This window comes from Nerophis ophidion, linkage group LG29, assembly GCF_033978795.1.
Source record: "Nerophis ophidion isolate RoL-2023_Sa linkage group LG29, RoL_Noph_v1.0, whole genome shotgun sequence".
Lineage (NCBI taxonomy): Eukaryota > Metazoa > Chordata > Actinopteri > Syngnathiformes > Syngnathidae > Nerophis > Nerophis ophidion.
This window is the reverse complement of record NC_084639.1, coordinates 16,787,803-16,803,767: the sequence shown is the minus strand read 5'-3', so window position 1 is coordinate 16,803,767 and position 15,965 is coordinate 16,787,803. Positions and strand designations below refer to the sequence as shown.

The 15,965-nt window shown below is 39.0% G+C and overlaps 1 long non-coding RNA gene across 1 annotated transcript; it reads right to left on the bottom strand.

Moving 5' to 3' along the window:
* Nucleotides 1–12,137: 12,137 nt before the first annotated feature.
* On the bottom strand, nt 12,138–15,511 carry LOC133546040 (uncharacterized). Its single transcript, XR_009804968.1, has 3 exons — nt 15,452–15,511; nt 12,361–12,459; nt 12,138–12,292 (listed from the first exon to the last, which is right to left on the bottom strand). It is a non-coding gene; the product is annotated as an uncharacterized LOC133546040 (long non-coding RNA).
* Between the last annotated feature and the right edge of the window lie 454 nt (nt 15,512–15,965).

The following is a 15,965-nucleotide window of genomic DNA, read 5'->3' as shown; positions in this document are numbered from 1 at the left end:
GTCATGTGTGGGACAGACTTACTAAGAAAGATGTCATGTGTGGGACAGACTTACTAAGAAAGATGTCATGTGTGGGACAGACTTACTAAGAAAGATGTCATGTGTGGGACAGACTTACCGAAGAAGCTTCTTGGAGGCTCAACAAGGACGCTGCAGAGCTTCAGAAGGACATGTTTGTCCAGCACATGTCTCACACACACAACATGGGGAAACAAGATGGCGGCTCTGACCTTCGACCTTAGTCAGGTGACATTGACAGCCCTGAAAAAAAAAAAGAGGGGGCGTTTCTCACTGGAATGATTTCCTTAAACCACCACAGAGGGGCGCTGTGTAATATTATACACTTTTTTTATTTTTTTTCAAATTGGGGGTAAGTTAAGACATTTTAGTCCCAAAAGAAGTTTTTGGAAAAATATTACGGATAAACACTAAAAAATGTATTATTGATGTATTGTTATTTACATATAAACACTGACATGTATTATTTATATATTATTTACAGATAAAGACTGACATTTAATAATGATTATATATTGTTTTTTATGAACACTAACATTTATTCTGTATATATTATTTACAGAAACAATGACATTTATTATTGATATATTGTTTTTACAAATAAAAACGGACATGCATTATTTATATATTTCTTATTTACAGATAAAACACCAACATTTATTATTTATATATTATTTACAGATAAACATTAACATGTATTATTGATATATTGTTTATTTACGGATAAACACTGACATTTTTTATAAATGTATTGTTATTTACGGATAAATAATTCATTTAATTATATATTTTTATTAATATACACTAACATTTATTCTGTATATACAATTTACAAATAACACTGACACCTATTGATATATTGTTATGTACATATATACACTGACATTTATTATTTCAATATTGTTATTTACAGATAAAAACTGACATTTATTAATTATATATTATTATTTATGAACACTAACATTTATTCTGTATATATTATTTATAGAAACACTGACATTTATTATTGATATATTGTTATTTACAGATAAATACTGACTTTTATTGTTACCCTTTTTTTTCCCCGATTTGGGGGGAAGCTAAGACATTTTAGTCCAAAAAAGTTTGGGAAAATTACTACGGATGAACACTTAAAAGTTTTTATTGATGTATTGTTATTTACATAAACACTGACATGTATTCTTTAAATATTATTTACAGATAAACACTAACATGCATTAGTTATATATTATTTATGAACACTAACATTTATTCTGCAAAAATTATTTACAGAAACACTGACATGTATTATTGATATATTGTTATTTACAGATAAACACTGACATTTATTATGTATGTATTGTTATTTACAGATAAAGAATTACATTTAATTTGATCTTTTTATTAATATACACTAACATTTATTCTGTACATACAATATATATTCACCACTTTATTGTGTTGTGTCTTCTGTATATTCACCACTTCATTGTGTTGTGTCTTCTGTATATTCACCACTTTATTGTGTTGTGTCTTCTGTATATTCACCACTTTATTATGTTGTGTCTTCTGTATATTCACCACTTTATTGTGTTGTGTCTTCTGTATATTCACCACTTCATTGTGTTGTGTCTTCTGTATATTCACCACTTTATTGTGTTGTGTCTTCTGTATATTCACCACTTTATTGTGTTGTGTCTTCTGTATATTCACCACTTCATTGTTTTGTGTCTTCTGTATATTCACCACTTTATTGTGTTGTGTCTTCTGTATATTCACCACTTCATTGTGTTGTGTCTTCTGTATATTCACCACTTTATTGTGTTGTGTCTTCTGTATATTCACCACTTTATTGTGTTGTGTCTTCTGTATATTCATCACTTTGTGTTGTGTCTTCTGTATATTCACCACTTTATTGTGTTGTGTCTTCTGTATATTCACCACTTTATTGTGTTGTGTCTTCTGTATATTCACCACTTCATTGTGTTGTGTCTTCTGTATATTCACCACTTTATTGTGTTGTGTCTTCTGTATATTCACCACTTCATTAACCTTAACCTAACATAACCAGCTAAGTTCCACCCAACTAAAGAATGTCGCTTCTCACCAAAACTTTTGAAGTTTTCGCGGAGAAAGTGTTTGGTTGATCATTAGTGCTGCGCAAGCATCTTTCTTGTAAAACCTGCTTTGACCACCAATGTGTCGACTAGATGTGAGCAATCTAAGTCTAAGGCAAGATGTGCTTACGACATTTTCGCGAAAAAAAGTTTTCCACAAATATGCATTAACTGCCCTTTTCGGGTTTTGTCGGCACTGCTGAAGAGATTTTGTGACATTTCCTACAACTATAGCACCAGCATTGTGCGGCTGAAGCAAGTTAATTTTCTGGAATTTTTGCGAAAGGCCTCCCCCCTTACGACATTTTCGAGAAATAAAGTTTTCCAAAAATATCCATTTTCTGCTATTTTCGTGTTTTGTCGGCACTCCTGAAGAGGTTTTGAGACATTTCCCAATACTTTAGCAACAGTATTGTGCGGCTGAAGCAAGTTCGTTTTTTTAAATTTTTGCGACATTTTCGTGAAAGTAAGTTTTCCAAAAATATGCATTTTCTGCCATTTTCGGGTTCTGTCGGGACTCCAGATGACGTTTTGAGACTTCTCCTACAACTATAGCATCAGTATTGTGTTTTTGAAGCAAATCCGTTTTTTCAATTTGTTAAACTTTTTTTAGCGAATTTTTTCCCACCAAAATATGCATTTTTTGCAATATTCGGGTTCTGTCGGGACTCCTGACGACATTTTGAGACATATCCTACAGCTGCACCAACTGTATTGTGCTGCTGAAGTCAATACATTTTTAGGAATTTTTGCATAAGGGTTCCCCCTTACGAAATTTTAGCGAAAAAAAGTTTTTCAAAAATATGCATTTTCTGCCATTTTCGGGTTCTGTCGGGACTCCTGATGACGTTTTGAGACTTCTCCTACAACTACAGCATCAGTATTGTGTTTTTGAAGCAAATCTGTTTTTTCGATTTGTTAAACTTTTTTTAGCGAATTTTTTCCCCAAAAAAATATGCATTTTCTGCAATATTCGGGTTCTGTCGGGACTCCTGACGACATTTTGAGACATATCCTACAGCTGCAGCACCTGTATTGTGCTGCTGAAGTAAATATATTTTTGGGACTTTTTGCATAAGGGTCCCCCTTACGAAATTTTAGCGAAAAAAAGTTTTTCAAAAATATGCATTTACTGCCATTTTCGGGTTCTGTCGGGACTCCTGACGACATTTTCAGACATATCCTACAGCTGCAGCACCTGTATTGTGCTGCTGAAGTAAATACTTTTTTTGGAATTTTTGCATTACCCCTTACGAAATTTTTGCGAAAAAAAAGTTTTTCAAAAATATTCATTTTCTGCCATTTTCGGGTTCTGTCGGGACTCCTGACGACATTTTGAGACATATCCTACAGCCGCAGCACCTGTATTGTGCTGCTGAAGTAAATCAATTTTTTGTAATTTTTGCATAAGGGTCCCCCCTTACAAAATTTTAGCGAAAAATATTTTTCAAAAATATGCATTTTCTGCAATATTCGGGTTCTGTCGGGACTCCTGGCGACATTTTCAGACATATCCTACAGCTGCAGCACCTGTATTGTGCTGCTGAAGTAAATAGATTTTTTGAAATTTTTGCATAATCCGTTTTTTCAATCTGTTAAACTTTTTTTTAGCGAATTTTTTCACCTAAAAAATATGCATTTTCTGCAAAATTCGGGTTGTGTCGGGACTCCTGACGGCATTTTGAGACATATCCTACAACTGCAGCACGTGTATTGTGCTGCTGAAGTAAATACTTTTTTGGGAATTTTTGCATAAGGGTCACCTCTTACGAAATTTTTGCGAAAAAAAGTTTTTCAAAAATATGAATTGTCTGCCATTTTTGGGTTCTGTCGGGACTCCTGATTACGTTTTGAGACTTCTCCTACAACTGCAGCATCAGTATTGTGTTTTTGAAGCAAATCCGTTTTTTCAATTTGTTAAACTTTTTTTTAGCAAATTTTTTCCCCCAAAAAATATGCATTTTCTGCAATATTCGGGTTCTGTCGGGACTCTTGACGACATTTTGAGATATATCCTACAGCTGCAGCACCTATATTGTGCTGCTGAAGTAAATATATTTTTTGGAAATTTTTTTGCATAATGGTCCGCCCTTATGAAATTTTAGCGAAAAAACGTTTTTCAAAAATATGCATTTTCTGCCATTTTCGGGTTCTGTCGGGACTCCTGATGATGTTTTGAGACTTCTCCTACAACTACAGCATCAGTATTGTGTTTTTGAAGCAAATCCGTTTTTTAATTTTGTTAAACTTTCTTTTGGCGCATTTTTTCCCCAAAAAAGTATGCATTTTCTGCCATTTGACATGACATATTCGCGAAAAAAAGTTATCCCCAAATATGGATTTTCTGCCCTTTTCGGGTTTTGTCGGCACTCCTGAAGAGGTTTTGAGACATTTCCTACAACTTTAGCACCAGTATTGTGCGGCTGAAGAAGTTCGTTTTTGGGAATTTTTGCATAGGGCCCCCTCCTTACGACATTTTCGAGAAATAAAGTTTTCCAAAAATATGCATTTTCTGCCCTTTTTGGGTTTTGTTGGCACTTCTGAAGAGGTTTTGAGACATTTCCTACAACTATAGCACAAGTATTGTGCGGCTGAAGAAAGTTAGTTTTTGGGAATTTTTGCGTAAGGCCCCCCCTTACGACATTTTCGAGAATTTTTTTTTTCCAAATATATGCATTTTCTGCCCTTCTCGGGTTTTGTCGGCACTTCTGAAGAGGTTTTGAGACATTTCCTACAACTATAGCACAAGTATTGTGCGGCTGAAGAAAGTTAGTTTTTGGGAATTTTTGCGTAAGGCCCCCCCCTTACGACATTTTCGAGAAATAAAGTTTTCCAAAAATATGCATTTCGGCCCTTTTTGGGTTTTGTCGGCACTTCTGAAGAGGTTTTGAGACATTTCCTACAACTATAGCACAAGTATTGTGCGGCTGAAGAAAGTTAGTTTTCGGGAATTTTTGCGTAAGGCCCCCCCATTACGACATTTTCGAGAATTTTTTTTTTCCAAAAATATGCATTTTTTGCCCTTTTCAGGTTTTGTCGGCACTTCTGAAGAGGTTTTGAGACATTTCCTACAACTATAGCACAAGTATTGTGCGGCTGAAGAATGTTTGTTTTTGGGAATTTTTGCGTAAGGCCCCCCCCTTACGACATTTTCGAGAATTTTTTTTTTCCAAAAATATGCATTTTCTGCCCTTCTCGGGTTTTGTCGGGTCTTCTGAAGAGGTTTTGAGACATTTCCTACAACTATAGCACAAGTATTGTGCGGCTGAAGAAAGTTCGTTTTTGGGAATTTTTGCGTAAGGCCCCCCCCCTTAAGACATTTTCGTGAAAATAAGTTTTCCAAAAATATGCATTTTCTGCCCTTTTTGGGTTTTGTCGGCACTTCTGAAGAGGTTTTGAGACATTTCCCACAACTTTAGCAACAGTATTGTGCGGCTGAAGCAATTTGGTTTTTTGAAATTTTTGCGTAAGGCCCCCCCCTTACGACATTTTCGCGAAATAAAGTTTCCAAAAAATATGCATTTTCTGCCCTTTTCGGGTTTTGCCGGCACTTCTGAAAAGGTTTTGAGACATTTCCCACAACTTTAGCAACAGTATTGTGCGGCTGAAGCAAGTTCGTTTTTTTTTAATTTTGCGTAAGTCCCCACCCTTACGACATTTTCGCGAAAATAAGTTTTCCAAAAATATGCATTTTCTGCCCTATTGGGTTTTGTCGGCACTTTTGAAGAGGTTTTGAGACATTTCCCACATTTTTAGCAACAGTATTATGTGGCTGAAGCAAGTTCGTTTTTTGAAATTTTTGCGTAAGGCCCACCCATTACGATATTTTCGCGAATTTTTTTTTTTTTAAATATGCAGTTTCTGCTCTTTTCGGGTTTTGTCGGCACTTCTGAAGAGGTTTTGAGACATTTCCCACAACTTTAGCAACAGTATTGTGCGGCTGAAAAAAGTTATTTTTTTGAAATTTTTGCGTAAGGCCCCCCCCTTACGGTATTTCCGCGAAAAAATATTTTCCAAAAATATGGATTTTCTGCCCTTTTCGGGTTTTTTCGGCACTTCTGATGAGGTTTTGAGACATTTCCCACAACTTTAGCAACAGTATTGTGCGGCTGAAGCAAATTCGTTTTTTTGAAATTTTTGCGTAAGGGCCCCCCTTACGACATTTTCGCAAAAAAAAGTTTCCCAAAAATATGCATTTTCTGCCCTTTTCGGGTTTTGTCGGGACTTCTGAAGAGGTTTTCAGACATTTCCCACAACTTTAGCAACAGTATTGTGCGGCTGAAGAAAGTTCTTTTTTTTTTATTTTTGCTTAAGTCCCCCCCCTTTACGACATTTTCGCGAAAAAAAGTTTCCCCAAAATATGCATTTTCTGCCCTTTTCGGATTTTGTCGGCACTTCTGAAGAGGTTTTCAGACATTTCCCACAACTTTAGCAACAGTACTGTGCGGCTGAAGCAAGTTCGTTTTTTGACATTTTTGTGTAAGTCCCCCCCCCTACGACATTTTCGCAAAAAAAGTTTCCCAAAAATATGCATTTTCTGCCCTTTTCGGGTTTTGTCGGCACTTCTGAAGAGGTTTTCAGACATTTCCCACAACTTTAGCAACACTACTGTGCTGCTGAAGCAAGTTCGTTTTTTGACATTTTTGCGTAAGGCCCCCCCTTACGATATTTTCGCAAAATTTTTTTTTCCAAAAATATGCATTTTCTGCCCTTTTCGGGTTTTGTCGGCCCTTACGACATTTTCGCGAAAAATAGTTTTCCAAAAATATGCATTTTCTGCCCTTTTTGGGTTTTGTCGGCACTTCTGAAGAGGTTTTGAGACATTTCCCACAACTTTAGCAACAGTACTGTGCGGCTGAAGCAAATTAGTTTTTTGAAATTTTTGCGTAAGGACCCCCCCTTACGACATTTTCGCAAAAAAAAGTTTCCCAAAAATATGCATTTTCTGCCCTTTTTGGGTTTTGTCGGCACTTCTGAAGAGGTTTTGAGACATTTCCCACAACTTTAGCAACAGTATTGTGCGGCTGATGCAAGTTAGTTTTTTGAATCTTTTGCGTAAGGCCCCCTCCTTACGACATTTTCGCAAAAAAAAGTTTTTCAAAAATATGCAAATTCTGCCCTTTTCAGGTTTTGCCGGCACTTCTGGAAAGGTTTTGAGACATTTCCCACAACTTTAGCAACAGTATTGTGCGGCTGAAACAAGTTCGTTTTTTGGAATTTTTGCGTAATGCCCCCCCCTTACGACATTTTCGCAAAAAAAAGTTTTCCAAAAATATGCAAATTCTTCCCTTTTCGGGTTTTGCCGGCACTTCTGAAAAGGTTTTGAGACATTTCCTACAACTATAGCACCAGTATTGTGCGGCTGAAGAAAGTTTGTTTTTTGAAATTTTTGCGTAAGGCCCCCCCCTTACGATATTTTGCGAAAAAAAGTTTTCCAAAAATATGCATTTTCTGCCCTTTTTGGGTTTTGTCGGCACTTCTGAAGAGGTTTTGAGACATTACCCACAACTTTAGGAACAGTATTGTGCGGCTGAAGCAAGTTCGTTTTTAGAAATTTTTGCGCGAGGCCCCCGGGGCCCTTACGACATTTTCGCGAAAAATAGTTTTCCAAAAATAGGCATTTTCTGCCCTTTTTGGGTTTTGTCGGCACTTCTGAAGAGGTTTTGAGACATTTCCCACAACTTTAGCAACAGTATTGTGCGGCTGAAGTAAGTTTGTTTTTTTACATTTTTGCGTAAGCCCCCCCCCTTACGACATTTTCGCAAAAAAAAGTTTCCCAAAAATATGCAAATTCTGCCCTTTTCGGGTTTTGTCGGCACTTCGGAAAAGGTTTTGAGATATTTCCCACAACTTTAGCAACAGTATTGTGCGGCTGAAGCAAGTTCGTTTTTTTCTTAAATTTTGCGTAAGTCCCCACCCTTACGACATTTTCGCGAAAATAAGTTTTCCTAAAATATGCATTTTCTGCCCTTTTGGGTTTTGTCGGCACTTCTGAAGAGGTTTTGAGACATTTCCCACAACTTTAGCAACAGTATTGTGCGGCTGAAGCAAGTTTTTATTTTTTTATTTTGCGTAATTCCCCCCCCTTACGACATTTTCGCGAAAATAAGTTTTCCAAAAATATGCATTTTCTGCCCTTTTTGGATTTTGTCGGCACTTCTGAAGAGGTTTTGAGACATTTCCCACAACTTTAGCAACAGTATTGTGCGGCTGAAGCAAGTTTGTTTTTTTAAAATTTTGCGTAACTCCCCCCCCCTTACGACATTTTCGCAAAAAAAAGTTTTCCAAAAATAAGCATTTTCTGGCCTTTTCGGGTTTTGTCGGCACTTCTGAAGAGGTTTTGAGACATTTCCCACAACTTTAGCAACAGTATTGTGCGGCTGAAGCAAGTTCGTTTTTTATGAATTTTTGCGTAAGTCCCCCCCTTACGACATTTTCGCGAAAAAAAGTTTTCCAAAAATATGCAAATCCTGCCCTTTTTGGGTTTTGTCGGCACTTCTGAAGAGGTTTTGAGACATTTCCCACAACTTTAGCAACAGTATTGTGCGGCTGAAGCAAGTTTGTTTTTGAAATTTTTTGCGTAAGTCCCCCCCCTTACGACATTTTCGCGAAAAAGTTTTCCAAAAATATGCATTTTCTGCCCTTTTTGGGTTTTGTCGGCACTTCTCAAGAGATTCTGAGACCTTTCCCACAACTTTAGCAACAGTATTGTGCGGCTGAAGCAAGTTCGTTTTTTGAAATTTTTGCGTAAGGCCCCCCCCTTACGACATTTTCGCTAAAAAAAGTTTCCCAAAAATATGCAATTTCTGCCCTTTTCGGGTTTTGCCGGCACTTCTGAACAGGTTTTGAGACATTTCCCACAACTTTAGCAACAGTATTGTGCGCCTGAAGCAAGTTCTTTTTTTTTTATTTTTGCGTAAGGCCCCCCCGTTACGACATTTTCGCAAAAAAAAGTCTCCCAAAAATATGCAATTTCTGCCCTTTTCGGGTTTTGCCGGCACTTCTGAAAAGGTTTTGAGACATTTTCTACAACTATATCACCAGTGTTGTGCGGCCGAAGCAAGTTCGTTTTTTGGAATGTTTGCGTAAGTCCCCCCCCTTACAATTGTCAAATAGAATACTAATACTGGAAATAAATAAAGTTTTTGAATAAAGCAGCCTACCGGGAAGAATAAAATTATGGTACCAAGTACTCAAGTAGAAAACCCACCATCAAAACAGAACAATAACAGTGTCACTTAAATAAAGTAAAGGCTACATTATTCCAAGTTTTAGATAAAGCAGCATACAGGAAAAATTTAATTATGGTACCAAGTACTCTATAAAACCATCAAAACGATAACACTGCAGCAAACGCGACCCCAAATGCAACTCAAACCCACTCTTCAATCACAAGTTCATTGAGTAACTGCTGTTCCTCATCACTCGCCTCATCTTCCTGAACCACAGCAGCATATCTCTGCCTGCCTGACATGGCTGTCCCTCCTTGAGGCAGTAAATGCGCTGGTCCTCACTCCCATCAGCTGCCACCGTCAGCCCACACACCTTGTAGGATACAAGAAAGCAACAATCAGCTATGGCTTCTGTTTGCAACACACACACTCACACACACACACACATACACACACACACATACACACATCCAGCCTACCTTGAAGGAGTTGATCAGAGTGTCCCGATCCAGAGCATCCCAGGCTCCCAGGACCCAGTCGACCAGGAGGCGGCGGGAAGGGGCTCTCAGGTTCCCTGACTGGGTGTAGATCTTGTCTTTATCACCACCCACCCAGTGTGGAATGGCGCTTTGAAAGGGCCATTCCACACAACATCGGGGGCCTGCGGGTACTTTGTGCAACCTCCATTGTAAGGTTGTAGCCCCTTTTGAGCTCTGCCCTCGCTGATATGGCATCGGTACGAGTCCCTTGCAAGTAGCCTCAGTCCGAAGTGAAATTTCCCCACTGCCCTCTGGACCCAACCCTTTGTCAAGTCATCATTGAACCAGCCATTCCTGGAGGAAGCTATGATCACCCCAGGGATGCTCTGCATAGCCTTTACATCACGGACAGTACCTTTAAAAAACGATGTAAGGCTTCTGCTTTGTCCCGTCTGCTTTGGCTGCAAGAGCCACCGTGACGCTTGCCTTCTCGAGGCCGGTGGTTTTGAGGCAGATGGAGCGGGCGCCTCTCTCATTGACCGTACTAGAACCAACCATGTCAAACCAGACGGCTGTTTCATCCATGGCGACGATATTCTTGGGTTAGATTTTCTTGGCCTCTATCTGTTTAGTACAAAAAACGAGGAAAGTGACAATCTTCTCGACGGGAGCGTCCTTCTGTGCAACAGTTGTTCTCCTCCTGAGGGTAAAGTTGTTCCGAAGCAGGAATCGCTTGCACCAAACACCACCCCGGTGTCTCTGAATAGTGTTTTTAATATTATCCAATGCGGATCATTTTGTGGGACACACAGTGGTTTCAGTCGACGAAGGTAATGTATCCACTGACACAAATTAGCATCAAGCTTGTCGCTCACTTTCTTCCTACCTCCGCCAGATAAGCGAGCCCGATTTCCATCGATTGCCGACTGAGATAGTAGTTCTCCCTTTTTTTTGTTTCCATTCGCGTACACGCTTTCGGGTCATCGTTAAACTGCCTGGCCGCTGCCAACCCAGAATTCTGCCCCGCATACTTCACAACCGCTAGCTTTAACTTTAATTCAAACTTTCTGTTCTTCTTCCCCCTTAAAGTATTCCCGTCCATCAGTTGTGGTGTACCGCATGGGCTATTATTAGGAAGAGGCGTTTTATTCACAAAACGGGCTCAGACCTCGGGCGGCCATTAGGACAGGAGCGGTTATTTCCCCAAGGGCGTTTACTTGGTAATATTTGGTATGTGTATATATATATATATATATATATATATATATATATATATACATATATATATATATATATATCCATCCATCCATTTTCTACCGCTTATTCCCTTTCGGGGTCGCGAGGGGCGCTGGCGCCTATCTCAGCTACAATCGGGCGGAAGGCGGTGTACACCCTGGACAAGTCGCCACCTCATCGCAGGGCCAACACAGATAGACAGACAACATTCACACTCACATTCACACACTAGGGCCAATTTAGTGTTGCCAATCAACCTAACCCCAGGTGCATATCTTTGGATATATATATATATATATATATATATATATATATATATATATATATATATATACATATATATATATGTCTTGATTGGATTATCCAGAGAATAGTGCTCGATACCGTGGTAGAGCGCAATATGTAGGTGTGGGAAAAAAATCACGAGACTACTTCATCTCTACAGAACTGTTTCATGAAACAGTTCTGTAGAGATGAAGTAGTCTTGTGATTTTTTCCCACACTTTCATATATATATATATATATATATATATATATATATATATATATATATATATATATATATATATGTATATATCCATCCATTTTCTACCACTTGTGAAGAAAATATTGTGTTCTATACACAAATGTGATTGAATACCCCTGGTTCAGTAAAGTATGATGAGGTGGAACAAAACTATGTCAAATAGAGTGGGGTTCAAAGCCCGTACCTTTAATTCCGGGTCAGCAGTCTTAACTCCTGGTCTATCCTGGGTCTTGTGAAGAAAATATTGTGTTCCATAAACAAATGTGATTGATGACTCCTGGTTCAGTAAAGTATTATGAGGTGGAACAAAACTATGTCAAATAGAGTGGGGGGGGTTCAAACCCAGTACCTTTAATTCCGGATCAGCAGTCTTAACGCCTGGTCTATCCTGGGTCTTGTGAAGAAAATATTGTGTTCCATACACAAATGTGATTGAAGACTCCTGGTTCAGTAAAGTATGATTAGGTGGAACAAAACTATGTCAAATAGAGGGGGGTTCAAAAACCAGTACCTTTAATTCCGGATCAGCAGTCTTAACGCCTGGTCTATCCTGGGTCTTGTGAAGAAAATATTGTGTTCCATACACAAATGTGATTGAGAACTCCTGGTTCAATGAAGTATGATTAGGTGGAACAAAACTATGTCAAATAGAGGGGGGTTCAAACCCAGTACCTTTAATTCCGGATCAGCAGTCTTTACTCCTGGTTCATCCTGGGTCTTGTGAGGAAAATATTCTGTTCCATGCAGAAATGTGATTGAGGACTCCTGGTTCAGTAAAGTATTATGAGGTGGAAAAAAACTATGTCAAATAGAGTTGGGTTCAAACCCAGTACCTTTAATTCCGGGTCAGCAGTCTTAACTCCTGGTCTATCCTTGGTCTTGTGACGGAAGTATTGTGTTCCATACACAATTGTGATTGAGGACTCCTGGTTCTGTAAAGTATTATGAGGTGGAAAAAAACTATGTCAAATAGAGGGGGGTTCAAACCCAATACCTTTAATTCTGGGTCAGCAGTCTTAACTCCTGGTCTAACCTGGCTTTTGTGAAGAAAATATTATGTTCCATACAGAAATGAGATTGAGGACTCCTGGTACAGTAAAGTATGATGAGGTGGAACAAAACTATGTCAAATACAGGGGGGTTCAAACCCAATACCTTTAATTCTGGGTCAGCAGTCTTAACTCCTGGTCGATCCTGGGTCTTGTGGAGGAAATATTGTGTTCCATACAGAAATGTTATTGAGGACTTCTGGTTCAGTAAAGTATTATGAGGTGGAACAAAACTATGTCAAATAGAGGGGGGTTCAAACCCAGTACCTTTTATCTAATTCCACGGTTTTAACCACTGGGCTATCCTGAGTCTTGTGGAGAGACAGCAATCGTAGTTTACTGTGACATATGTCACAATTTCCATAAGTGAATGAGCCAGACTACAAATACAAAAAGACTCAGGATATCTCAATGGTTGAGACTTCTACCTCTCATGCAGAATTACTGGGTTCAAATCCATAACAAAGAAGATCTTGTTTTTTGCTTCGCCTCGATCATAGTTCACTGATCATATTTGTGTATGAGAGAAAAACAAACCTTAATGGGACCCAGGATTGCTCAATGATCAACACTGTGGGTTTCTAATACAGGGGTACTGAGTTCGAACCCCATACATGGGGTCTTATCGACGCCCAGGAGCAGGTTAGTCAGGTTAGTGGTTAGTTGTAATTTGCATAAATTGACGCGATTGCGACATCGCAAATGATTAATTATAAGTCAATGTTAACCCCGCCCCCAATTCATGACCTTTCACCCATCAAAGGACATGTGTGTGAGGACGGCGGAGTCACACGGCGGCCTCGTTACGAGCGTGCTCGCCAAGTTTCCCCGTCATCAGACTCGCTCTCATTAGCCCTCGCCCGCTATCTAATTGCCGGCGAGGATGGTCGGCCCGCCACCGGTGCCGCCCACTCTGTCGGCGTGGGCGCGAACCCGTGTCAACGTGCCACAAACAATGGCGCCACACCGTCGCCCGGGCAATTATGCGAGTCAGCACGCCGCCCCGGTGGTCTGAACGTGGCCTCGGAGCGAGCGAGGGAAGCGACCACGGCGTAATTGCACGCCCGCGGCCGCTTCGCCTCGGGAACGCTTTGGAGCGGCGCTCGCTCCACACACAAAGACGCCTCCGTTCATGATGGCAAACACGGTGTCCTTCAAAGAGGCGTCCGCGGCCAATCAGAGGGCGGAGCTCGTAAAAGAGGAGACCGCCGCAAAGTTTTAGACGGAGGAAGTAAGTTGGCCTCCAAAGTTACAACATGCAAGTTTTTCAGCTGCATCACAAACTTTGTGCACAATAAAAAAACACAATGTGTTTATTGTTATTATTCGAAATTATTATTAATATTATTCTAATTATTATTATCACTATCCATCCATCCATTTCCTACCACTTGTCCGTATTATTATTATTACTACAATTATCATTACTACAATTATTGTCATTATTATTTTTAGTATTGTTATTATTACTATTATTACTATTATCATTATAAATGTTATTATTACTACTATTATTATTATCAGTAGTATTATTATCAATATTACTGTTATTACTACTACTACTATTATTATCAGTATTATTATTACTATTATCATTATTAGTACTATTCTCTTCTTTTTCTTCTTATATATGTATGTATTAATATATATATATATATATATATATATATATATATACATATATATATATATATACATACACATATACATATACATACACATATACATACATACACATACATATATATATATATATATATATATATATATATATATATATATATATATATATATATATATTATATTTCTCGTTACTCAAGGCAAGACAAAATTTGACAAGAAAAACTGAACATTTTGGGGAATTTTATGACGAGTCGTAATTTTACTCGACAAAAGTCACTGTTTTATAAAAAAAAAAACTTTAACTTTTGGGTAAAATTAGAATAATGAGAATTTTGCTCAGCTAAAATGACTACAAAAGTCATCATTGTACTCAAAAAAATTCACAATTTTACAAGAACACCCAAAAAAATTGCAAATATTGTGGTTAAAAATCTGAATTTTTGTATGACAAAATGTCACCATTTTTCAGTAAAAATTAATACTTTTGTGAGAAAATATTGCAACGTTACAGAAACAGAAAGAATATGATCATTTTTTTCCCAAATTTTAAGAAAAAAGTCGTCACTTTGCTTTAAGTATTTTATCCATTTTTGTATTTTTATTTATTTTATGTACTTCAAGTTATTACAGTATTTCTCTATGTAAACATTTGTATTTTTTTTTAAATTAATTTTGGCCAATGGGGGCAAAACTCCAAATCTTGCACACAGTTGTTATTTCATTTGTTGACCAGAGGGGGAGCACTTCAAATGTTTACACCCACTTGTTATTTCATATGTTGACAGTATTTTTTTGGGGAATAGATGTCACCAGTAGGGGTGCAAGTGAGACATAGTCTATTAGATGCAATGTTATTGGGACCATCATTTATGTCATCACTTCTTCACACCTCCTCATATGGAAGATACTTTTCCTTCCTCATGCCTCAAGAAGGGCAGAAATGCAAGAACACACACACACACACACACACACACACACACACACACACACACACACACACACACACACACACACGCTGCCTCCGCAGGCGTGCAGAGTGAGAAGTCCTCCTTCCAAAAAAGGTTAATCATCTTGCACCTGACTCTGCGGGACCCGTCGCACCACTGCAGTTATGATTTAATCTCACACACACACACACACACACACGCTTAAAGAAGCAAAGACGTGAAGAGGATCACAAGAAAGAAAACGTGGCAGCCCAGGTGACCTCATGAGGACCAAAAAGACTCGAGGGCTCGTTTCCTTTTCATACCTGGGAGACTTGAAGGCAGCCGGTCAAGCTGCTCACCTGGCGTCTCACTTGGCGACTCACCTGGCGAAGCACTTTGTGACTCACCTGGCGACTCACTTGGCGACTCACCTGGCGAAGCACTTTGTGACTCACCTGGCGACTCACTTGGCGACTCACCTGGCGAAGCACTTTGTGACTCACCTGGCGACTCACTTGAGGACGCACTTGGTGACTCACCTGACGACTCACCTGACGACTCGCCTGGTGACACACTTGTTGACTCACCTGGCGACGCACCTGAGGACGCACTTGGTGACTCACCTGGCGACTCACTTGGTGACTCACCTGGTGACTCACCTGGTGACTCACTTGGCAACTCACCTGGCGACTCACTTGGCAACTCACCTGGCGAAGCACTTTGTGACTCACCTGGCGACTCACCTGGCGAAGCACTTTGTGACTCACCTGGCGACTCACTTGGCAACTCACCTGGCGATGCACTTTGTGACTCACCTGGTGACTCACCTGGCGACTC